Consider the following 23,954-nt stretch of genomic DNA (forward strand, 5'->3'; position numbering starts at 1 on the left):
TGTGCATAGAGCACAGCTCGTTCGTTGCTCTGACAGTGGACGCTTGGGTTGCCTTCTGCCTTTCGGTTAGTGGGTATAATGCTGCTTGAACGTGGGCGTACAGATGCCTCTTCCAGGCTCTGTGTCAGTTCTTTGGTTCTGTCCCCAGCAGGGGGATTGCCGGATCCTGTGGTAATTCTGCGTTTCCCTTTTTGACAAATCACCAGACCGTGTTTCCCAGTTTCTGCCCCATTTTACATTCTCATCAGCAGAGCACAGGGTTCTAATTCTCTACCTTCTTGCCCACACCTATTATCTGTTTGCTTTTTTGTTAGTTTTGGGTTTGTTTTGATAGTAAGCTCCCTGCTGGGTGTGAAGTGGCATCTCATTGTGGTTTTGATCTCCAGGTTCCTGGTGCTGAGTTGCTGAGTGTCTTTTCCTGTGCTTGTTGGCTGTTCCTGCGTCTTTGAGGACGTCTGTTGGGTCCTTTGTCCCGTCTTTCTCAGGTTGTTTTCTCGGTGCTGAGTTGTGAGGATTCTTTATCTATTCCGGCTGCTCGGCCTTATGAGATCCTGCGTCTGCAGGTCCTTCATCCCACCCGCTCTCCTGCTAGCGTCCTCGTACAGAACTGAACTTCTCTGTCTCCCTCTGTTGCCTGTGCTGTGCTGTCATCCCCAGGAAGTCCTTGCCAAGCCCAGGATCTGCGCGCTTCCCCCCGTGTTTCCTTCTGAGTCTCACTGTTTGAGCTTTTACGTGGAGGCCTTTGATCCATTTTGAGTTTATTTTTGTATATGATCTGAAGCAGGGCTCCAGAATCCTTCCTTTCATGCGAATGCCCAGTGTCTCCGCACCATTTGTGGGAAAGACTGTCCTTTCCCCACTGAATGGTCTTGGCACCCTTGTTGAAAATCATTTGACCCAGATGTGCGGGGGTTTATGTCTGGGCTCCCTGTTCTATTCCACGAGTGTGCAGAGTGTGGCTGTCTGTTCTTTTGCCAGTGCCACTTTGTTTCAATTACTGCGGCTTTGTGATAAGCTGTCAAATCAGAAAGTGTGAGCCCTTCCACCTCCCCCAGTATTGTTTTTTTTTTAATGTTTTTTTATTATATTATGTTAGTCACCATACAGTACATCCCCAGTTTCCGATGTAAGGCTCGATGACTCATTAGTTGCGTATAACACCCAGTGCACCATGCAATACGTGCCCTCCTTACTACCCATCACCGGTCTATCCCATTCCCCCACCCCCCTCCCCTCTGAGGCCCTCAGTTTGTTTCTCAGAGTCCATAGTCTCTCATGCTTCATTCCCCGTTCTGATTACCCCCCTTTCTTTATCCCTTTCTTCCCCTACCGATCATCCTAGTTCTTATGTTCCATAGATGAGAGAAACCATATGATAGTTGTCTTTCTCTGCTTGACTTATTTCACTTAGCATTATCTCCTCCAGTGCTGTCCATGTTGTAGCAAATGTTGAGAACTCGTTCTTTCTGATAGCTGAGTAATATTCCATTGTATATATGGACCACATCTTCTTAATCCAGTCATCTGTTGAAGGGCATCTGGGCTCCTTCCACGATTTAGCTATTGTGGACAATGCTGCTATGAACACCCAATATTGTTTTGACTATTCTGGGTCCCTTGAGATTTCACAGGAATTTTGGGATTGACTTTTCTGTTTCTGCAAAAAACATTGGAACTTTGACAAGGACTGCACTGAATCTGTAGATTACTTTGGTTCGTGTCGTCATCCTAGCAATGTGAGGTCTCCTGCAGCGGATGGTTTGTCAGAGGCCCGCTGCAGCGTGGACCCCGAAGCCCCGTCGGCGACTTCCCACCCGTTGTTCTGTGCACTGGTCTGTGTTGTTCTTTGAGGGGACATGTTATCCACGCGTGGTACTGGAACACCATACATTGGTCATTTGAAAAATACTGGCTCACGGAGTCGTACAGATCTAAACGTTACCGTGTTTATTGTATGTTGTAAAAAGAATCACATCACCAACAGATGCTGAAAAGTCTCTAAAAGATAGGAAGTTGTGAAGCTCATGGTGGCAGCTACAAATTTCCCAGAGTCTCACTTGGATCTGGAAGCTTCCGATGACCCCTGGCAGCCAGTGCTCTTGGCGGTTTTCCGTGAGGAGCGAAGCGTGCTTGGCTCCCTCGTGAGGACTGTGTACCAGACGCCAGGTGTGAGTGACTGCTGTGAGCCACTGCCTCTGGTACAGTGATTCCCCACCGAAGTCCCTTCAGGACGCCGCACAGCTTGGGCTGCGGTGGGAGGTCGACCCTCGGAGCGTGCAGGGGCTAGGGGTGCCGATGCCCCCCCAAGTAGAAAATCCACATGGAAATTTTTTTTTTAAAAAGATTTTATTTATTTATTCGACAGAGATAGAGACAGCCAGCGAGAGAGGGAACACAAGCAGGGGGAGTGGGAGAGGAAGAAGCAGGCTCATAGCGGAAGAGCCTGATGTGGGGCTCGATCCCAGAACGCCGGGATCATGCCCTGAGCCGAAGGCAGACGCTTAACCGCTGTGCCACCCAGGCGCCCCCCCACATGGAAATTTTGACTCCCCCAGAACTTAACTCCTGACTGTCTGCTGTTGAGTTGAAGCCTTACTGATAACATGGTCGATGACCATATTTTATATGTTACGTCAATTCCATGCTCTATTCTGACGATAAAGTGAGCTGGTTAAGAAAAGCGTAAAGAAGAGGAAGTTCATTCACAGCACGGTACCGTAAGTATCGAAAAACACGTGCTCGTGAGGGGACCCAGGCAGCTCATAGCAGCGCTCGTCAAGGGACGACTGCGTATGGCTTGCCGGTATTTTCGCCTAGTTGATGGCTTGGGTTTTCGTTTAAGCGTTGGAATGGAATCCGTGCTGCCTAACAGTGACCGTATTGAAGAGTACGATTCAGCACTGCTCAGGGTAGTCTCAAGGTCATGCGCCGTGGCCCCCGATTCCAGAGCGTGTTCAGGACCCTCAGAAGGAACCGTGGCCGCCGATTCCAGAACGTGTTCAGGACCCTCAGAAGGAACCTGTACGGACCTCTTAGCAGCCACGCCCACTCTCCCCTCCGGCCTCTGTGACCCGGGTCTGCCCCCTCCGGGTGGTTCACAGGGATGGCGTCAGACCCTGTGGCGCGCTCGTGTCCGGCTCTTTCAGCATCGCCTTCGCGGGGTTCATCCGTGTTGTAGCACATCTGTGCTCGGTGACTTTTTTTGAGTGAAGAGTTGCCCTGTTGGATGGTCAGACCACATGTTGTTGGTTCCTTCATCGTCGATAGCCGTGTGGGTTGTTTCCCGTTTGGGCAGTTGTGAGTAGTGGTGCTCCGAGCGTTCTCGTACAGGTTTCCACTTGTCTTGGGTAAATTCCTAGAACAGAGGTGCTGGGTCATAGGGTGATTCTTTATTTCACTTCGTGAGGAGCTGCCAGACTGTTTTCCAGCGTGGCTGCAGCATCTCCCGTTCCCGCCCGCCGTGCAGGGGGCTTCACCTCTTCACTTCCTCCCCAGCGCGTGTACCTGCCTGTCTCTGTGACCGTGGCTGTCTTTGGGGGTATAGAGCGCCGGCTCACTGATGTACATTTGTGTTTCCCGTGGCCAAGCTGAGCAGACTTCAGTGCCGCACACAACAAAGGGACAGACGTGACAGGAGTAGTTCAGCAAAGTCACGGACACATAAACACAGCAGCCAGCAGCAACCCCCAGTGGGTAGGGATTGTGGTGCCCAGAGTTGCCGCGTGATAGCATTTGAAATGTCCTGTTCTCTGTAGTTAGGAGACACGCAAAGAAGCAAAGTGTCTCTCAAACACAGGGAGAATAATCAATAAAAATAGGGAATATTAATATACAGAAATTATAAGAAAGGACAAAGTAGAAATTCTGCAGTTGAAAAGTACCACAACTGAAGGGAAAATGCCTTAGAGAAGCCTAGCCGTGAGTCTGAGCACACGGAAGGGAGGGTCCGCACGGGAAGACAGGTCAGTGGTGGCTGTCCGCTGGGAGGAGCGGAGAGGAAGGGAGGAGGGAGAGCAGAGAGAGCACAGCTCGCACCTTCTCAGCACCACGCCCCCGTCAGCGCCTCGAGGAGGGGACACGAAAGGCACACGTCTGGGAAGGGACGTGAGGGACTCCCTGCGCAGGACGCATGGTTTGTGTACAGAAAACGCTAGCAGACAGACGGACGCACAGATACACACACGGCTTTCAGGGCCGAGGGCTGAGTTCAGCATTTCAGACATTGGGTGTCTCCTCACGCTGGCTCTGCACAGTCTCGTGAGGATGGTCACCCTGAGATGTAGTCTGGTCTCTCATCGCCTTCCTGTCGTGCGTTGCCACATGGACACCCTGCTTTCCTGGTCAGTCGCGGGACTCTCGTGGCAGAACCTCGTCAGGCCCCTCTCGTTTGGAAATAGTTGGTCATAGACGACCATGGCCATTACGTCTCTGACGTCCCTGAAATACGCTTGATGGCGTTTTCGATTTCGATGAAATCCAGTTTATCAGTTTTTTCCCTTGATGGGGCGTGGTTTTTGTGCTTTAAGGAGCGTTCTGCCACTTCGTGCCTGAAAATTAACTTTCCTGTGTTTCTTCCTAGAAGCTTTCTGTTCTAATCTTTTATGTGCGGCTGTGCGATCCATCTCATTGTAGCCTGCGGCTAGAGCCAGGGTTCTGTTTTTTTAACCCCTGCTTTGATCAGGTGGAACACTGGTTTTGGAGAAGTCACTCCTTTTCCTGTACCGTTGTTCCTGTGACCAGAGAAAGGGGCCGTGCCCGCGGCCGTCGGTGTCTGGTCCGTTCTTGGTCGCTGTGGCTCTGTGCTAAGTCTTGAAGTGGAGCAGTGCAGGTCCCCTACACTTGTTTTCTTTTTTCTTTTCTTTTCTTTTCTTTTCTTTTCTTTTCTTTCTTTTTTTTTTTTTTTAAAGTCAGCTCCATGCCCAGCATGGAGCCCAGTGTGGGGCTTGAACTCACAACCCTGAGATCAAGAGCTGAGCTGAGATGAAGAATCAGGTGCTTAACCGACTGAGCCACCCAGGCGCCCCTGTCTTCCTTTCTCAGCATTGTTGGCCGTTAACGTTTCTCCTGCTTCTCGGTGCTCGTTTTGGAGGTGGGTCATTAGTATCTGCAACAAACGCTGTTGTGATTTTTTTTACTGAGTTTGCGTGAGTTTGTGGATCAATTTGGGAAGAATTGATGTCGAACGATATTGACCCTTGTAGTTCGTGGTGTATCTCCCCACTCATTTCATGTTCCGTAGCAGTGTTTGGTAACTTTGAATACAGGATCTTGTAGGTTGTATTTACTCGTCTAGAGGTGTCAAGTGTTAATGAAAGGAGGAATCAGTAAGGTCTCGAAACTGGTCCAAAGGAGAATTTAAAGTACCATCTATTTGTTTTCAAAGGGGAAATCTCAGTACAGCACGTTTGGCAAACGAACGACCTCAGCGGTGGTCGCAGTGCGTATTCAAGAACAGCGGAGAGGTTCCAGTGCCGGGAGCCGGGCGGCGGGGGTGGACGGCGCCGTCGCATGCTGCTCTGCGTCCCCCATTCTGTAAAGGGCACGCTGTTCGTGTTGCTGTGTCTGTGTTTTGAAGCTTCAGTGATAGGAAACAGGGATTAATTGGCACAAGGAAGCCAGACCCGGGGAGCTGTCAGTGTCCACAGGGCAGGAAGCAGCCGTGTTCACAGGAGACATGGCGGGTTTCTGGGGATGGTATTTGTGTTACTGTCAGTTTTCTTCCACTTACCAGTTTGTACTGTAGCTCAGAGATGACGGGAGTGAGAAAAAGCCTCGAGGGGTAGTGAGACCGGATACCAAGTTCCCTTTTTCCCTTTTCTCAGTAAAGGTTTGCCTCTCTCTTTGTGTTGCTAGCAGTCTCAAAGAAAACAGATTCTTCCGGGCTGGTGTCAGTAGGTTTGACCTGATAGTTGATGTGGGTTATGCTAATACTCATATTACAGAGTATACTCAGAGTATTAGTACTACATGGAGGCCTTCTCTCTGGCCTTGCAAAGCCCTAGAGCCATGCGGTTGTAATGGGCACGAAGTTAACTTCTGCGGAAACTTAGATAAGAAATCTCAGATGGGACATTTACAGGCTTTCTGCAGGCTGGGAAACCGAGCCTAGGAAATTCTCTCCACCAGATTTCACCTGCCATACTTATAAATTGAAGGAAACTCTTTTCTTGAGACCCCCCGCAGATATCCTGCGTTTCCTGGCATTCTTGGGAGTGGCCTTACGACCTGTAAGCCGGGGACTGGGCTGTGTTCCTGGGGCTTATTGGCATTGCCTGTCGAGGTGCAGTCATCCTCTGACCCTGACCAGCGGTTTGCCACCTTCTGCTGTCTGATCGCCGTCGCCAGATAGAGACGCTCCGGGCAGGGCGCTGGTCGTCTGCCCGTGCGGTTCTCTGCTCGTAGACAAGCAGAGGTGCTCTCGTAGAACGGAATGCTCGTACTGCCGGGAGAAGTAAGAAGACTCACAGTTCCCGAATCTGGGAGGGCAGTGGGGTCGGATAGCATTTGCACATTTCATTTCTTGTCAGAGCCAAGTTCACTAAGTTGTTTTCGGTCTTTCTACTTACAAAGGAAGTACCTTCCCTAAGTACCGAGAAAGCACAGCTTTCAGCCAACGTCCACAGATAACCTCGATGAAGCGTCCCTCTTTAGTTCATTAGTTCTGTGTAAGTAGTTCTTACCCTGTGACATTTTGGGTTAGCCGAGGTCTGGAATCATCTGCTCTTGAGGGAAAATGAGGAAATCCTGACTCCGTTTACTGATGTGTCAGAAGATGTCACCTCATGGCCTGTACCCTGTGTCTGTGTGCGGAGGGGCTGGGGGTGAGGCTGCCTGGCTCGCTCCTTCTCCGTGAGCCCGAGCTGTCCTCCTCTGTGGGAGACGCGAGCTCTGGTCTGGGCTGCAGCGAGAGCTCAGGCAGGCCTCAGGGCAGGACAGAACTGTCCACGGAGGACAGAGGCTTCATGACTCTGGCTAAGTCACTACTGGTCGTTTTCACTGGAAACATCTGATGAGGTTATTGTAAGTAGGAATAGTGCCACGGAGGAGACCTTGGATTGTTTCCGTGGCAGAGATGAAAAGGCAGTGTTCAAAAATGAGACGAGATCTCTGTCAGGATACTGATTAATCCTGTTTTCGAAGAAGTCAGTGGGTATTAGCATCTGACTCATTGAAATGGGTGAGCATGATGGTTACAGAGAGAGAACCTCCTTTCGGTGACAGAAGTTTCTGGGAATGTACCAGAGACCACCCAATGAAGACATTCCGCAAGTCTGGAATGGAGCCCCACCATCTTTAGTTTTGAGAAACTCTGTGGTCACGTCTGGGAGCTGCGGCCTGGAAGGTGCTGGCCTCACGGGAAAGAGGTGCCGCTGTGGCTCCTGAGCAGTTCCGGTCACTGCTGACCCTGGAGCAGTTAGCGCCGCCTCGTCACTGCCCGGTACCAGGCGCGGTGCCCCCCACCCACCTCCGCGGTGGCAGCCCCCAGTTCTCTGTGTTTAAGACTCTGTGACCCCACTCTGGGTGTTTACAGTAGCTGGACTGTGCCCGCTGACAGACAGCTGATACAGCAGGACGTTCCTCAGCCGCGAAGAGGAGGAAATCTTGTGCTTTGTGACCGCACGGATGGAGCTGGAGGGTCGAATTCTGGGCTAATGTTCACAGAGTGTGCAGGACCTGTAGTGACGATGCTTGTCCTTCCTTCTCGATGTTGTGCCTTCTTTCTCTTTTGTCTCCTCAGTATCTTTAGATGTTTATCCACTTGATCAGCCTTTTAAATAACTAGTTTTGACTTTGTTGATTTCATGGTATTTTCTTCTATTTCATCTGTTTTTCCTCTTTATTTCCTCTGTTTTCCCTCCTTTGGGTTTACTCTGGATGCGGACCCAGCCTTCCAGGTGACTGTGGGCACAGCCAGGGCTGACAGCTGCCGATGGCCCAGCTCCTCCCGGGCAGCACCCCTAGGCTCTGGGCTCCGGCTACGCCATACCTGGGCCACCATTGCACCAGCCTGAGGCACGCGGCTGACTGACTGGCAGCTGCACGGGCTGGGGTGTGGAGAGCGGCGACTGTGCAAGGAGGTAGATGGACGCTATCTGCTTGTCCCCTTCCGAGGCCGATGCCGTTATAGCAAAGACCGTGTGAAAGGCAGAGCTCCCGAGAGTGGGGACAAGGTGGAAGGAAGTGACGGCACTGCGTCGGGAGGCGGGACGAGTGTTGCAGAGTTGTCGCTGGACGCAGCGCACCTGAGAAAGAACAGAGTGTCAGCCGGGCAGCGGTGGGAGCCAAGCCCGCTGGATGTATGCCCCTGCGTTTCTGGGACGTACGGCAGCTGCACGTCCCATCCCTGGAGCGGCAGTGACCGACGCAGAGGGGGAGGGTCCTTGGAAGTCATCTTTCGAGGCCGACAGAGCCCCCATCCTCCACCTCAGGGCAGTGGGGTCAGCTGCCCGCCCTCAGTGCGGCACACGGAAGGCGTCGATGTGTGGATACCCAGCCAGGGCCTATTTTTGAGGGTGGGGTGCCTCCCAGAGAGTGGGATCCAGGGCGCTGGCCTTGACGCCCCCTGGTTCTGAGGCAGGAAGGCCCTGGAGCCCGTGTATCCCAGCCCCTCTCCCAACTCACACGGCATCTGAGCAGGGGCTCCAGCCCGAAAGACGGAGACCAGAATAGCTCGTGGGTCAGAGCAACTGGGAGGAAATGTAGACCGTGCAAAGAGAAGGCTTCTCGCAGACGTCCTCCAAGGAGAGTGGACGCTTTAACCTGCAAGAAGGAAAGGCTCTGTGGGAAGAGCACGCAGTGAACAGGAGCAGCTGTGGGGAATCAGAACCGTGGGAGTGAAAAAGAGTCACTCCAAGGCTTGGAAAAGTTGAGGAAATGTCCCAGGAAGAACAAAGGGACAAGAGCCAGCGAGAAGAACATACCGAGGGCTGGGGCTTGTGGACCATATTCGGATGCAAGGAGTGGTTAGAGCGGTGGCCGGCCCGGGGGTGCTGGTGCGCCGTCGCTGGAGAGTTCGGACTGAGAGGTCATCCCGCCGGCCTTCCGCAGGATGGAAGTGCATTACCTGCAGATCGGGGCTCAGAATGGCTTTGGGCTCCCAACAGTGACATTGGAATCTGGCAGCGTGCGTGCGTTCTGGACTTGGCAGGAAAATAGTTTTCCTCCTGGAATTCTATTCCCACTCAAACTGACAGTCCAGTGCGGGGGCAGACGAAAGGTATTTTGGGATTTGCAGAGTTTCCGAAACTGTATCCTGTCACATCCCTTTCCAGAAAAGCTGCTGGAGGATGTGTTCTATTAGAAGACAAGGAGAAAGTGAGGATTTGGGTGTGGGGCCCAGGGACACTGGTGGCTGGAGCTGGGGGGAGCCGGAGGTGTGAAGAAGGCTGCACAGGGAGGAGGGTCTGGGAGAGGTGCTTCCCACAGGGGTTGATGCGCCGCCGTCTGCCTCTGGATGCCTGGGAAGGGGATGTGGGTTCAGAGAGCCTAGGGTGAGATTAGACATAAGTGCCCTGAACACTGAGCAAGTGAGGGAAAACACAAAGCAGCATGGGAAATGGTCAGGGCGCGGTGTCCTACATGGCCGTGGTGTGAACGACGTTGACCTGTCGTCTGGGGTTCACTACTGACTGTCGATGAGGCGGGACCTGGGAGTCATTGCTGGTGTCCCGGGAGGGAGGGAGTGTGTGCCAGATGCGTGTGCAGGCTGGATCGTCAGGGTCCATCACGGGAAGTTGTAGGTCATGCCCCAGATGGGAGAAACCCAGCGAGGTAGCAATATAAGCATGTTGCCTGGGGAATATACTGACTCACATAATTCCGAGTGTTTGCTGCAGGAGACAGAGTGGAAGGGGCAAAGGTTTGCGGATTTTCATAACAAATCTTCGAGTGTGATTATTTATACTTTGTATAACTGCTGTAAGCATGATAAACGGGAGAAGAGGTTCCCCTGAGGATGAGCCGGCGGGCAGGTGGGCAGGCGAGCAGGATGTGAAGCCAGGTGCAGGACCAGGGTGTTGGGACAGCAAGGGGAAATGCTGTCATGCCCGAGAATCCGCCCCTGGGATCGCCGGGTGTGTGTGGGCTCCTTGCTCAGGATATGGGACGCAGCCATGTCCTCACTCCGGGGCCTGTAGGCATTCGAGAGACAGAGCCCAGGGCCCACGATGCGTCTTCCTGCAGGCACCTATCCATCATCGTCACCCTGCGCGGCTGGCGGGCTGACTGGCGTCTGGGACTGTCCTGGAAGAAGGCGGCGGGAGCTGGCACCTCCATGTCTGTTCCCTGCTTCAGGGCCTAGGATGTGCTGAGAGAAGCCGCCTCGGTCAGGAGGTAGGACCTGCTCCGAGCTCCCGATGCGCCGTGTGCAGACTCTGCTGTCCCATCTGGGAAGGGCCGTCAGTGACATCGCCCATCCTTTCTGCTGGCGGCGTGGGAGGCACCCACACGATTGGTGCCGCTCTGCTTCCGTGCGATCCGTGGTTCTGTGATGTGGCGAGTGCCGCAGTGCTGGAATTTCCAACCCCGGAGTGTCCTGGGACCCTGGCCCAGCCAGTGTCTGTGCGGGGGAGGTGGGAGGCCGGGGGGTGGTGTTTGTGTCCTCTTGAAAGAGTCACTTTGGCCTTACCTTCTGTTGGAGGGCCACTTATGGTCACAGGACGCGGTCCCTTGCAGAAAGACTTCTTTTTTTTGGTTTGAAAAAGACTGGTTTGTATGGGGCGCTGCCTCAGGAACCTGCCTGCTGAAGGTTCCTGGTCACATGCCCTGTTTGTCACACATGTGGCCTCTACTAGTGTCTTGGGGACTCCCGTTTGTGGCCTCTTCCATGGACCTGCTCTTGGCGGGGACACCGGGGGAGGCGGGAGGGCTGAGTCACTCCTCAGCAGCGGGCCCCTGGCCCCGCTGCTCTGCGGTGGTTTCCGTGGCCCCGCGTGGACCACACCTGCCACCAGCTGCTGCTCCGGGTGTGATGCTGTGGTACGTTTGCGGGTGTGTGGTTCTGGCTTCGCTGGACGCAGACAGGCCTTGCAGCTAGTCCCGGGGCTGCGTCCTGCGGTTGTGGCCTCAGGCGACCATTTGGCCTCCGTCACCGTGCTGGGACCTGTACGGTGGGGTGGTGACCTAGGAGGGCCAGCTCGGTGCTGTGTGCCACCGCCGCCCCTCAGCTTCATGTTGGGATTGGGCCGGCCCTCGGCTTCAGCCTCCAGCTGCAGCAGCCTGGAAAACCGGACCCTTTTGACACAGCGTTCGATCCTGCCTGTGTCGGCCAGATGTCTGTTCCAGCCGAGGCCTTGGGATTGTTGCGAGTGGACTGCCCTGGGGCAGCCCGCCTGCCACCTGCGTTTCTGCCTCTCCGCCCCAAGCACCTGGCCCCACTCCCCACTCCCTACCTTTGGGAATGACACCCTGTCTGCTCTGCACCCAGCCTGGACCCCTGGTTGTTGTCGTCCGTTGCTGCCTCCCTACTTGCTGTCCGTCTCTAGAGCACTTCCCTGGTCACTCCAGCACCGCTGTTACGTGGTTAAAACCTCATCAGCGCCCACTTTGGCCTTTTCTAGAGCCTTCTTTGCTGCAGCCTCCCAAGGGCTCTCTCTCCATGAAGCTCTGAGCACTATGCCTGCTGCTCTTGCAACCAAGCTCGCCCGACAGGTGCCCGTTGGCCCTGGGCGCTGCCTCTGTGCCTTCTCTGCCTCTGTGGCCCTTCCTGGGCTGCCCCGGGTGCCAGTGACTGCCCCTGCAGGATTCTGTAGGTGGTCAGGGTGCCTGGTGGCTGCAGTCCCTCAGATGCTGCTTGGGGACAGGACATCCAGGCTGGCTTTGTTCACCCAGTGACGCCTTTGTGACGCCCATGAAGCTGGCCCCGGTTTCCCTCCGTGGCCTCTCCCTGTGGCTGGAACGAGCTGCTCCTGGCGGCAGCTGGATCCCATGAGGTCAGGGAGTCGTGGCCCGAGTGACAGAGCCCCACACCCTCTTCTCTGGGAGGACGCTAGCTTATCGCTTAGGCTTTGTCAGAAACCGGTCTTCTCACGGAGCCTTCTGCGAGCCTGTGTGCACCCCAAACTCTCACCTGCTCCCCAGTATGGCTCCCATACCAGCTGCTGCTTGTTCCGTGTTCTTGTGCCGTGAAGGTCTGTCCTGTTGCGGGTCGTGGTGCCCAGCCCATGCTGGGCTACCGTGAGTACAGGTGGGTGCCTGCCGCGGGAACGTCTGTGTGTTCTTAGCGCTGTGAGTAAGGAGATGACATTTTTTCTAGATAAATAACAATTCATGTCCGTAAATATGTGTTTTTCTTGACAATAAAGTAGAACAAGGTGGCCGTAGAACTTTGTTCTTAATTGTGTGTCACCAGTAACGTCCTTTACAAAGCAGTGAAATGCGTGTAGATAGAAACCAGTTCCTCACCGTCCCAGCACTAGGAGGTAACCACTCTCGAGGGAGTCCTGTTCATCTCCCTAGATTTCCAGTGTCGATATACAGACTGGGTGGTCCTATGTGTGTGGCCTACAGCCTTCCCTTTGTGTCCCGTATCCTCGTGTGGCTTGCTGAGAGCCCTCCCTCCGCAGCACCCGATCGATGGCTGCCCAGCCGCCCTGTGTGGTGCTGCCGGCATTTCCCTGCCGGTGGGGGATTTGGGTCATTTCTGGTTCTTGTTACGAACAGCAGGATAAACTTCTGGTACCCTTCTCTCTTTAACACAAATGGACACGTAGAACTGTCTGCTTCTCCTGCTCTGGTCCCCGGTGGCTTGTGACCACACTGAGGGTAAAACCCAGGGTCTTGAGCTCGGCCGTGGGGCCACACGCCCTCACTGGGGTTGTTCTCCACCTTGTTCCTGTCATCACAGTGAGCAGATCCTTAGGCCACTTTTGTTTTTGGAAACAGAATCCTAGATCAGGACAGGTCCTGTTCTCCAAGTCCCTTCCTCACCTGAGGATGGGTAGACCCATGTTCAGAAAGGTACAGTAACCTGCCTGGAGTCGCACGGCCATCTGAGGCCCGTCCTGGGACCGCTGCCTGAGCCTGGGCCACCAGCAGGCCTGCTGCTTCCCCACAGTTCCGAGACCCTCTCTCCTGTGTTGCTCGGCAGGTTCAGAGGGCATCTCCTGGTGCGGGCTCTCGTTTTGGAGTGTCCTTTGTTCCTGTGTTGCCTTTGATTGTCGCCTGCAAGGCAGCTGACCTGGTCTTTAACTCTCCCTTCTTTGCTCTGCTATCCACCGCCTCTCTGCTGAAAGAAATCCTTGCCGGCACGGTGGGAGGGCCGGGGTGGGGTGGGGTGCTGAATTTGTTGTGCGGGTTTTGTAGTGCTTGAACGGCGGGGTCACGGCCAGGAGTAGATAGAAGCGGCGGCCTAGCAGGTCTGAGTCATGGTGTGTGTGGACTGGGCCGGGGGGAGATGTGTGTGATGTCCCCTTCGGCTCACACGCCTACTGTCCCTTCCGTGTGCACCTTCTGTCTGCCCGTGGCAGCACACCTGGCTGCGTGAGCTGCGACTGCTCCCCTGCTGCCAGCCCGGCCTCCCACCACGTCCGACCTTCCTGGTGTCAGGGGGAGCGCCCCACGAAGCACACTGGTCGGGTGTGCAGCCCGCGAGACCGCCCACAGTGCTCACGTATAGGATGGACGTGCCCTCCCGTGTCCAGCTGTGCCTGAGCCCCCCGCTTGCTGCCCCTGTTCGAGCTCCTGGTGAAGTGGTCTTTGGGGCCACTGCGTAGCCACCTTTCTGAATGTTTAAAGTGTTCAGAAGATCAAGTTTTCCAGAGACTGAGGGAATAGGGAGAGAAAATTGTGGCGTTTGTTTGAAACGTTCTGAGAGCTTTTTTTAGCTCCGACAGTTCAAAGAGTGCCTCTTGTTAGTAGAGGAATATTCTAGCATCCCTGGGGTGGTCACATTGGCTTAATTGGGACCCGGGCTGCTTTGAAGTCCTTTTAATCCTGCCTGAGCTGGGGGAAGGAATTTGAAGGCAGCAACCGTAGGCTTGAAATTTCTTCATTTTATTTACATGTGTCTGGGGACGCGTGTCACTCATTTCCGTGAAGCGGTTAGGCCGGTTGCTGGCGGGTGGACGGCAGCATCTGGTGCCTCGCCTGGCGCGGTCGGGTGGCCACTGCTGACTCTGGCCAGGAGTTTGCTATCCTTGTGGCTGTTCCCGTGGACGGTCTCCATGCAGGGGAGTCTGTGTTCGTGCTGAAGTCCCTTAAGGAGGGGGCTCTCAACCCCAACGGGCCTGACCTCCCTGACCGAGTCTCCTGCCGCAGGCCTCACAGAGGGGAGGTCGGACTGCAGCTGCTGGGATTCCAGCCCCAGGCTCGTTCCTGTGGAGGGACCCGCGGGCACGTGTGCCGCCGGCAAGCCACGGCCTGTTATGGTGGGTCCTGGCCCTTCTTGACGTCCCCCCCTCGTTCTTCCCTTCCTGCCACCCCCGCAGGGTGGCTGTATGGACTCTGATTCTGTCCTTCAGTGAACTTGCCTCGCTCCTGTCTCTGAAACACAGCAGGGTCTCGGGACACTGGCTCGTCTTCATTTTGTAAACGTTTGAAATGTTTTATAAGTGGAAAAGCACGTCTTTAAGGAACACGGGTGGTCCCCTGTGTCTCCGCTCTCAAATCGCAAAGAACAGCAGTCCCTTTGAAGCCTGGAAGGAGTCCTGCTGTTGCCCGCGCTGCTGCCCCCGTGCTTCGTGGCCATCCTTCTGGAACTTGCCGGCCTTTGCGAGCCTGGGCCATGCGGGCGCTCGCTGGGCCCGAGGTGCTCCTGTCTCTGCTGGAGCCCACATGACTAATTCCTTCGTTCAGTGTCGTGGGGGCTGATGACGTATAAATGTGTGCGGGAAGCCGTGTTTCCATGAAAACACCGTTGAACGCTTCGGAAAGCCTCACAGGAGAACTGCTAGCACATGGCAGCTGAATGCAGCGACTGATGGAGAGATCGGCGGGATGGGTCGGAAGGCCTAGGAAGGCTGCAGACATCCGTACTCAGGAAACAAAGCCGAGATCGTGGGTGATGGTTGGTGGTGTCTGTAAGAAGTGTACGGTGGAACTCAGGAGACCCACATTTGAAGAAGTCTGCAGCCTGCTGGGGGGCTTGTGCCTTTGTACCAGTTACTGCATTTGCGACACCCATGTGTGAGGTCAGTGACCGGTCCCGGTGCTTTTACGTGGGAAGCCTTCTGCTGGTATCTGTCTGTCATGCTTGGCATGCAGGTCAGTCTTCCTGGTACACGTAGCCGAACACAGTTGATGGACAGCCCGCGATTTTCCGTCATGAACAGCCATGACCAGACTTTGGTAGGTTAACTTCTTACGGGAAAGATCTAATTCCGCAACATAAGTTTACAGTGCTAAGCTTCACGATTGTTTACTGAATAGTGTAACATTTCCCAGTTTTCTTTCTGTCCTATGGGAAGCCACTGTTTTTGTCTTATTTGTCCTTCTAGACATTTCTTACGCATCTGTCAGCCAGCTCAGCCATACTTGTGTATGTGTGTATGTCCTGTTTCTTTCATACAAAGGTGGCCTAGTGCTTGCCTTCTGCTTATGTTTTTTTCTCTAGCAGAGCATTTTCCAGACCTTCCCACATTAACATATAAAAAGATTCTTCTTTTCCCTTTTAAACAGATTCCATTGTAGGGCTAGGCTGTGATTTATTTAACAAGTAATTCTAAACTTCCGATCCTGTGGTCTGAATTCCAGCTCTGGTTGGATACAGTTTCGTTCCTTAGTTATTGTTCTGCAAAGATAATGTGGTTTATCATTCATTCAACTGATATTTATTGCAAGCCTACTGCCCTGTGCCCAATGCTGTTTGAGGTTCATGGCCAGCGTAAGAAACAAAGCAAAATAGCCAACAGTGTCTTTCTCGCCTGGAGCTTGCATTCTAGTTGAAGCAGAACAAGTAGGTAAGTGGGTAAAACCTGTGGCATCTTGGATGCTGATGTGCTCTCTGAAGGAGCGGGTGTGGGGCAAGGGGACAGAAGTCTGGGGCTGCGGCTGCAGATTTGAACAGGGTGGTGGGGGCAGGCCCAAAGGAGACATTTGAGCAGAGACCCGAGAGAGCTGATGAGGGGTATGCTGTGCAGACACCTGGGGGAGGAGGCTGCTGGAAGTGGGACGTGCAGAGGCCCTGGGGTGGGCACGTGGGAGGCTGGGCCGTGCCAGCTTCGTAAGCTCTGGTGGCAACTTTGGTGTCACCCTGGCGTTGTGGAGGGAATGCGCTGCACAGTTGGACATGAGGCATGGGACCTCGCTTAAATTTTAAAGTGCTTGCTATGTTTGCTGGCTGTCGAGTTGATGCTTGGAGGCAAGTATGAGATGCAGGGCACGGGCCACGAGGCCCCTGGGACGAGCGGTTGTGTCTGGATTTGTGCTGATGCTGCACCGGCCGAGTGGAAGTGGCCTGGAAGAAGGCCCCCGGGACCACGGGGCTCGTCATGGCGGCTGGCCGGGTGGAGAAACCAGAGAGGGACGGGGTAGGAGGAGCAGGAAGGTGCTGTCCACTCAGAAGCTGCCCAGGAGGCAGCTGGGCAACTCCGGCCTGGGGCGAGGGGGTGGGGAAGACGAGGCGAGTTAAGGGCGGGGGCGAGAGGCATCCAGCAGGAAGAGGCAAGCCAGTGAGGGAGCTGGAGAAGGAGTGGGTGTCCTGGGAGGACAGAGAGGACCGCAGGGTGTCAGTGCAGAGGTTCGCAGGCAGCTGCTGCCTGGAGGGGTGGGAGAGCACGGGTGGGCTGGACTGCAGAGAGGTGTGCTCCTGGCAGAGGACAGTGAGGAGGGGGCTGAGGCTCCGCTGAGCAGGGGACGGGACATGCAGACCCCTCTAGGGTGTTCCCCGTGGGCAGAGGGGGCCTAAGGGAGGGTTGCTGATGGGCAGTAGTTTGTCAGGCAGACAGTGTGACGGGGTCTGCTGGGTCATGTGCTACCCTGTGGACCTTTGGGTGCGTGCAGAGACTCCGTCTCTTAACTGGCCTGCTGCTCTCCATGGGGAAAGAGCCACTTGTTCTCTGTTTATGTGAGAAAACAGGCAGCTTTAGAAGATGTATGGATGGCCGCTATCCAATGTGGGTAGTTGCTGTGGCCAACATGTCACGTGGGGAGAGGGACAGGTGACCTTCGCGGGTGCCTGTGGCCTCGTGACCATCAGTGGTCACTTTCTCTGGAGTGTCTGATCTCTAGCTCCATAGCCCCAGGGCCGGGTGCGGCAGGAACAGCCACGGAGGGGACCTGGTCAGAACCTGGTCCACGTCCAGGTCATAGGGAATTCATCCTTTTCTTGAGGAAAACAGTAGCTGCTCTCCTCATCCTGGGACGCATACCAGGTTTTGTCTTAACTCAGCGCTTAGTGACATGTTCCCTTCCGACCCCAGCCCCACCTCCCCTCATAGCTGTGCCCTGTTATCAAGAAAAACCTGATTTAATGGGACCTCCCGTTGCCTCTGTGGCTTTGTAGTTGTGAACGTCTGTACTCCATCTGGGTTTAAGCCAAGTTTTGCTGTGCAGCGTTTTCTAGTCCTGGTTCTACATACTTTGTGCAGGGCATTTGTCCCCTTGTTATAAGGCCCCCTGCCCGGCCGAAGCCACTCCCAGGAGCCTGGGCCCTGTGGCCTCTGTTCTTGGGGAGAATGGCTCCCTGGAGGTGAGCCGGAGCTTCCTCTTAGAAGTTGGAGTCCTGGATCTCACGAAACTGGCACTTGGGGCTTCGACAGGAGCCCTGGCACCTGCTAGCACGAACCTCAGAATAGCTGCTGCTGGGCTGGGCTGCCTTTCCTCAAGTGTCACCCTGCGGGGTGACTCTCCCAGGCCCCTGCTGGGCCACGCGCAGCTGAGTTGGAGTCAAAATTCAGCTGCAGATCGAACAAAGAGACGTTTTCCGCCTTGAAACCCACCAGTCAGAGTTAAAAGGCTTTGCAGCTGAAGCCAGCGTTTTCAGCAGCTGTCACAGCTTGGGCTGCCGTGGGAACTGTCACTCTCCTGTCACCTCCCAGCTGAGGCTCCTGAGGCCCTCTGAAGGCCTTCCACCTTGTCGAGTGGGAAGTGGAAGTCTGGGGACGGACTGATCTTCCTGTCTGAGCGCTCCCGGTCCTGTTTCTGGGCTGTGATGATGCCTGGCCCGAGTCCTGCTCGTGGAGTGCGCTGAGCTAGGCCCCAGAGCACCCTTGGTAAATGTCTCTGAGTCGCTCTGGCGACACAACAGGCCAGGAGGTTTCTGGAGAGTAAACGCGTCCTGCCGGTCGGAGGTGCTTCGGCCTCTGGTCTTTGATCTGATGCTGCTGAAGCCTGCGGCTGTTCCGTGACCCTCCTGATAGCCCGGCTCCCGGGGAGCAGCCCGTGTTCCTGCTGGGTGCTCACGACAGGTGACAGGTGCTGTGGGTACGGCTCTCGGATCCCTGGATCCCAGGGCTTCTCCCGCTGTGTCTCCTGCCCCGCCGCCTCTTCCAGATGTTCTCCTCCCGTGGCCCCCGCCCTGGCTAACGCTGCGTTGAGCACACATGGGCAAGCCCCATCTTCCGTTAGCCTCCCGCTTCTCCACTCCGGCTGGGCGTTTCCTGCGGCTCTTTGTGTATTGTTAGCACACTGAGTGGGGGGTGTCTCTAGTTTTTATTTGTTCTCCGACATGTAACACAGATTCTTATTATAAGTTAAAGATCCCTTTGATTGCCGCCACTGGTCTCGGCCCTGACCTGGAGGTGCCCCCAAGCCCATTTGGGGTGAATCTTTTCAGAGCATGCTCTGTAAATACACGCCTGTGTCAGTGTATTTTCTTTGAGCCTGTATTTGTGAAGTTGTTGGTGCAGTTTTGGGGACGTTGTCCTCGAGCGCTTTCCCTGAGCACCTGCCGGCCTCACCTGGCCCTTTGGGCGGAGGAGGGGGTGCTTCTGGAGGAAGGGCTGGGCTGCTGCCTGCAGACCAGGGGGTCCCACAGCAGTTATCCGCGTCCCCATCCTACGGGCCGCCTCCTCGCCCGGTGCGTGTCACCTGCACCCCCGCAGTGCCGCCTGCACTCCTCTTTCCCTGAGACACACCAGACATCCCGACCTTGCCTTCCAGGACCCTCGTCTTCTGTCCTCTGTGCTCAGTCCCCAGACCCACGTAAGTTGGAGCGTGTGAATGGGAAATGCACGCATACGTGACATATGACACTGTGCACACACGCACGCGTCTGCCTCCTGTGCCGCCATCCTTCCGGTCACAGGATAGAGGGGCCTGGGCCCCTGGAGCGGCGGGCCATCTCTTGGGCCCCCACACGATGTGCAGAGCCAGCCCTGCGGCCCTGACCTGCTACGAAGCCGGGGAGGCCTGAGTGGCTTCCCATGCCCAGCCCAGCCTTTGTGAGCAGCTGGGACGCCAGCGCAAGAGCGTGGGTGCCGGGGTCCCACGGTGGTTTTCCTGCGGCCGCCGGGCTGGGAGGGCGGCGTGCCCTTGGGCTTGGCCCACTAGCCGCTCTTGAGCTGCCTCGCCAGGTGTGCGGTCTCACCGGGTCAGCCCCGGGTCTCACCGGGTCAGCGCTGTGGCCCCAGGTTCCACGGCTCGAAAGCACGGTTTAAGGAAAACTTGACAGATGTTCTCACAACAGATGATAGAAACTTTGGAAGGTGAACAGTAGCGGGGGTCTGCTGCTGTGATGGGGGTCTGGCTGCTTCTCCCCCGTGTCTCCCTGCCGTCCACACGGCACGTTGTTAGTCTAGCCAATCCAGCTTTCTGCTTTTGCTTTCCTCAGTGTGCGTACTTTTGTGGTCAGAAGACCCACAGGTGTTAGCATTTCAAAACACTGCTCCCCTCCCCTCCCCTTCTTGTTTTCGTGGCATCCTGTGTGTGCCCCGTGGGACAAAAGCAGCCTGAGGCCCAAGAACCTGCTGCCGGCTGTGTGATGCAGGCACACAGCCTGTCCACTCCGTGCGTGTGCGCCCCTGGCACAAAGCAAGGGTCGTGGGAGCTCATGGCCTTGTCTTCTGGGATTCTTTTAGATTTGGACCAAATTCTGAAGTCTAATACTTGCCCGTCAAATTGACAGAGAACCTCCAAGAATCTTTTCCTTTGTCAAGTGTACAGTGGGTGGTTTTCTTGATGGCATAACTTGTTTGGTGACTTGCCCCGCAGCACCTGTAGGATTATTTTCCTGCTTAGATTGCCCCACTTTTTCTGCAAATGACCAGTGGTTCTGAGTTGTGCCTAAGAAACACCAGGGAATTCGTTTGTGGATCCTGGGCCCACCTGCAGGGGTTTCGATTCCATGGACCATGAGGTGACGGTGGGTGGACTGGAGTGACTGCCGATGACATGGGCCGCTCTTCCCATTCCAAACGACCCTGCCCCATAGTTCCGCCTGCGGAACTGCACGGGTCCCATTGCCCTGTCCGCTGAGTGCGCCCCGTGTTCTCCTGTGCCTTGTGCCGCTGTGGCCCCCAGCTGCCCGCCTCTTCTGCCCAGCCTCAGGCCTCAGGGCTCAGGGGTAGATAGTACCCACGTTGGGCTGTGAGAACCTACTCACTTCTATTATTGAGCCTCGGTAAACCTGAATGACTGTGGTATCGCTGTGGAGACCAGTGTGGCTGTTCCTCAGAACGTCGAGGGTGGGATGGTCGAGCCGTTCTGCTTCTGGGTATGTGTCCAAGAGTTGAAAGCAGAGCTCGAACACACATTTGCACATATTAGCCACACGTGGTTGCTGCTTTTTTTTTTTTTTTTGAAGATCTTATTTGAGTGAGTGAGAGAGAGTGTGTGCACACATGAGCCAGGGGAAGAGCAGAGAGAGAGGGAGAGGGAGAAGCAGACTCCCTGAAGAGCAGGGAGTCCGGCACGGGGCTCGATCCCAGGACCCTGAGATCATGACCTGAGCCAACATCAAAAGTTGGGCCCTTAACTGACTGAGTCACCCAGGTGCCCCTTCTGGCTTTAGAGTGTCCACACACTGCACCACCCACCTCTCTGTCTCTCCTTTTTGTCACATAGAACATTCTGGAACCATTGCCGTAAATGCACTGTTTCTAACTAAAGCCTCATACACGTCAGTCCCCCAACAGAACGTGTTTTCTTTTCTTTTTTTTTTTTTTTAAAGATTTTATTTATTTATTTGACAGAGATAGAGATAGCCAGCAGAGAGGGAACACAAGCAGGGGGAGTGGGAGAGGAAGAAGCAGGCTCCCAGCAGAGGAGCCTGATGTGGGGCTCGGTCCCAGAACTCCGGGATCACGTCCTGAGCCGAAGGCAGACGCCTAACTGCTGTGCCACCCAGGCGCCCCACGTGTTTTCTTTTTGATCAGCCCTGCAGAACTGAGGGTGTGCAGAATCCCATGCAGTTTAACACATTGCTTATTTCGAGTTGGACCTTGAATTCCTCATTTATATACAGTGAGACGTCACACATCACTGTCACCTGTGTCTTGTCCTCGTTTCCCCCGCAGTGTTACGTGGGTTGGCTTGTGTGCCCATGCGGTGAGTGCGTGAGGGTCGTTGGGCGTCCGCGCTGCAGTATGCCTGGGTCTTCGGGTTTTGCAAAGAAAGCCAGAGGAGCCCTGTCGAGCCAGCCAGTCAGCTTGCAGTCGTCTGGATGGTGACTGCACCCTGTCCGTCTCTTTCCTTGAACGATGTCCCACCTTTTCTCCGTCTCTGAGGGGAGAATGAGCTGGCGGATGGGAAATTCGTGTGTGTTGCCTGCTAGTTTTCTGTGCTTTGGGTTGTTAGGGGGAAGCGGAGCCGTAGTGCTGGCAGGAGTGACCGGACAGGGGCCCCGAGTCTTGATGCAGCAGGACTCCGAGCCACAGGTGGGGGGCTCTACAGGCCGCCGAGGGAAAGACTGTGCGGTGGTGATGTGCCCTCCGGCAGCTGCCGGCCACTGTAGTAGGGGCAGGTGTGGGCGTCGTGCCGTGCACGTGGGGGAGGCAGGCCCTGCAGCCCACGTCCCTGCTCCGAGAGGAGGGGGTGGTTCATCTGAATGCTGGCACCTGGGATTGGGGGGCTGGGACCGTGGCCAAGGACCCACCTGCAGGCGTGCCGGTCGGATCTGCGTGGCTGCGCGCTGTGGTTTGTGCGGGGACGACCCGCCTTCTCGGCCCGCTCTGGGAGGGGCAGCACGAACTCAGGTGACTTAGGCTGTGGACATCCCGCTCCTCGGGCAAGTGGACCGTGTTTGCGTGGCTGGTGTTCTCTCTGGGGGAGGGGCGGGAAAGTCGGTTTGCTGCTCGGATCATTCGAATGTGGAGCCAGGCCCCTTGATGGCTGTCCAGAAGTCCCGTGGTACCTGGGCGTCTGATGGCCTGTGTGTGCCTTGAGCTGACGCAGCAGAGACCCCGTGTCCTGGGCACGGCCGTGTGTGTATGTGCATGTGTGGGGTGGCCTCGTGTGCGCTGGCCTGCGTGGGGTCCCAGGGGATGCGGGTCGCCGTCAGTGGGATGGAGTATTTCAGAGTGCGTATTAAGTTCACTTTTCTCCTGATTTGAACCGTTCCAGTTTTTCCCTCGTTACGCAGTTGTTTCATTTCAAATTATCTTCACTTCAAAGGAGATTGCAGAACCTGGGTGAAAGTGAGTCTGGCTGTCCACTGTATCTAAGTCCTAGGTTTTGGGGGCTAATTTGGACCTCAGGGCACGAAGCTTGTCTCTAAATTGGAGTCACGTGCACCTGTCTCTGCCAACTGGCCTCCAGGTTTCTGGAAGGCTTCTACTTGGAGGGAACTGCAGGTGACCTGCCCTCCATGAGAGCTGCCGCCTCGGTCACCGAGAACCCCTGGAGACTTGGTGGCTGTCTGCTGATAGGTCCTCTCTGTGGGCCCTTTTCACCACTCAGGCCTGAGCAGGTGTGGCTGGCCTGGAAGATGCAGCACCCTTCTGCCTCCCCCACGGAGCGAGGGCCGGGGTAGGGGGCTCTGCAGACGTGGGTGTGCACGCTGTCTTCTTAATTTGTTCTCATTAAACTTGTGCCACGGATTTAGTAACTGTTTGCCAACCCCTGTGACTGAGTAACACAGAGAAACAGCAACAACTTGAATATCTTTAGACTGTTTCAGAAAAAATGCCTCTTGGCTTGAAAAGGTTTATTTTTATGCTCCTCAAGGTTGGAAAACTTGAGGAAGCTCCAAGAAGAATGGGACCTGGCATGCAAGGCTGGCTCAAGCCCTCCCCTTGCTGGATTTCAGTCTCGCACAGGGTCCTTACAGATGATCATCGGGTCTGCGGAGGAACTTGGGGAGAAATCTCCCCGTCTCCCTGTGCCCAGTGGTTCCTGTAGGCCCAGTGAGGGGCTCTTTCTCAGGTGGCTGGGAGGGGTGTCTGTGATGGGGAGAGCCGGGGAGCACCTGCGGGAAGGGTGTGGACCCTAGAGGCCCAGGTGTGTGAGCAGTCGGGGCGCGCGGGGCTTCAGATGGACTGCCGACGGGTCACAGGTGCTGGGAGCTCCTGTTCTAGTGACGGCAGACACCGAGAGACCCCGTGGCAAATGCAGAGTGGGGCAGGCGGGATGGGGGGCGGCCTGGGGCCGTGATGGGAAGTTCCTTCTTCCAGGGGTACTGATCGCCCTGAGACCTCATGAGGAAGAGCATCGTGAGCACAGGGTGAGCTAACACAGAGCTCTGTCCGCGTCCAGAGGCAAGGCTGTGGGAGGCAGAGCGCCTGGGGGCCAGGCGCTGCGGTGCCATTGGAGGCCAGGAAGAGGGCCTTCGGAGCCCGTAGCGACCGGCAGCCGCTCCCGTGGCTTTGTGACAGACTCTCATTCCACAGAGGGCATGTCTTGAGGGTGTAGCTTTGGTCACAGCCCCCGTGGCTCCTTCAGTGATGGAGGAGGCTGTGACGCCTCCTACACGTGGCCCCGTGTGGCCCCGTGCTTGGTCCTTAGGCCTCAAGCTCAGCTGCCACCTGCAGGCCAGGGAGCCCCCAGCTTGCGTGCCGTGTGCTGTGTGGGTACTGTTCCCACTGTGCCGGGTGTCCTTGTAGTCGGTCACAGGTGTAGTTAGTGCGTGTTCTGCTGATTCC

General features: G+C 55.5%; 1 protein-coding gene across 1 annotated transcript in view; it reads left to right on the forward strand.

Moving 5' to 3' along the window:
* Positions 1-23,954, forward strand: part of MAD1L1 (mitotic arrest deficient 1 like 1) — a 275,913-nt gene that overhangs the window by 38,083 nt on the left and 213,876 nt on the right. The window lies entirely within an intron of this gene.

Source organism: Ursus arctos, unplaced genomic scaffold (genome assembly GCF_023065955.2).
Source record: "Ursus arctos isolate Adak ecotype North America unplaced genomic scaffold, UrsArc2.0 scaffold_2, whole genome shotgun sequence".
NCBI lineage: Eukaryota > Metazoa > Chordata > Mammalia > Carnivora > Ursidae > Ursus > Ursus arctos.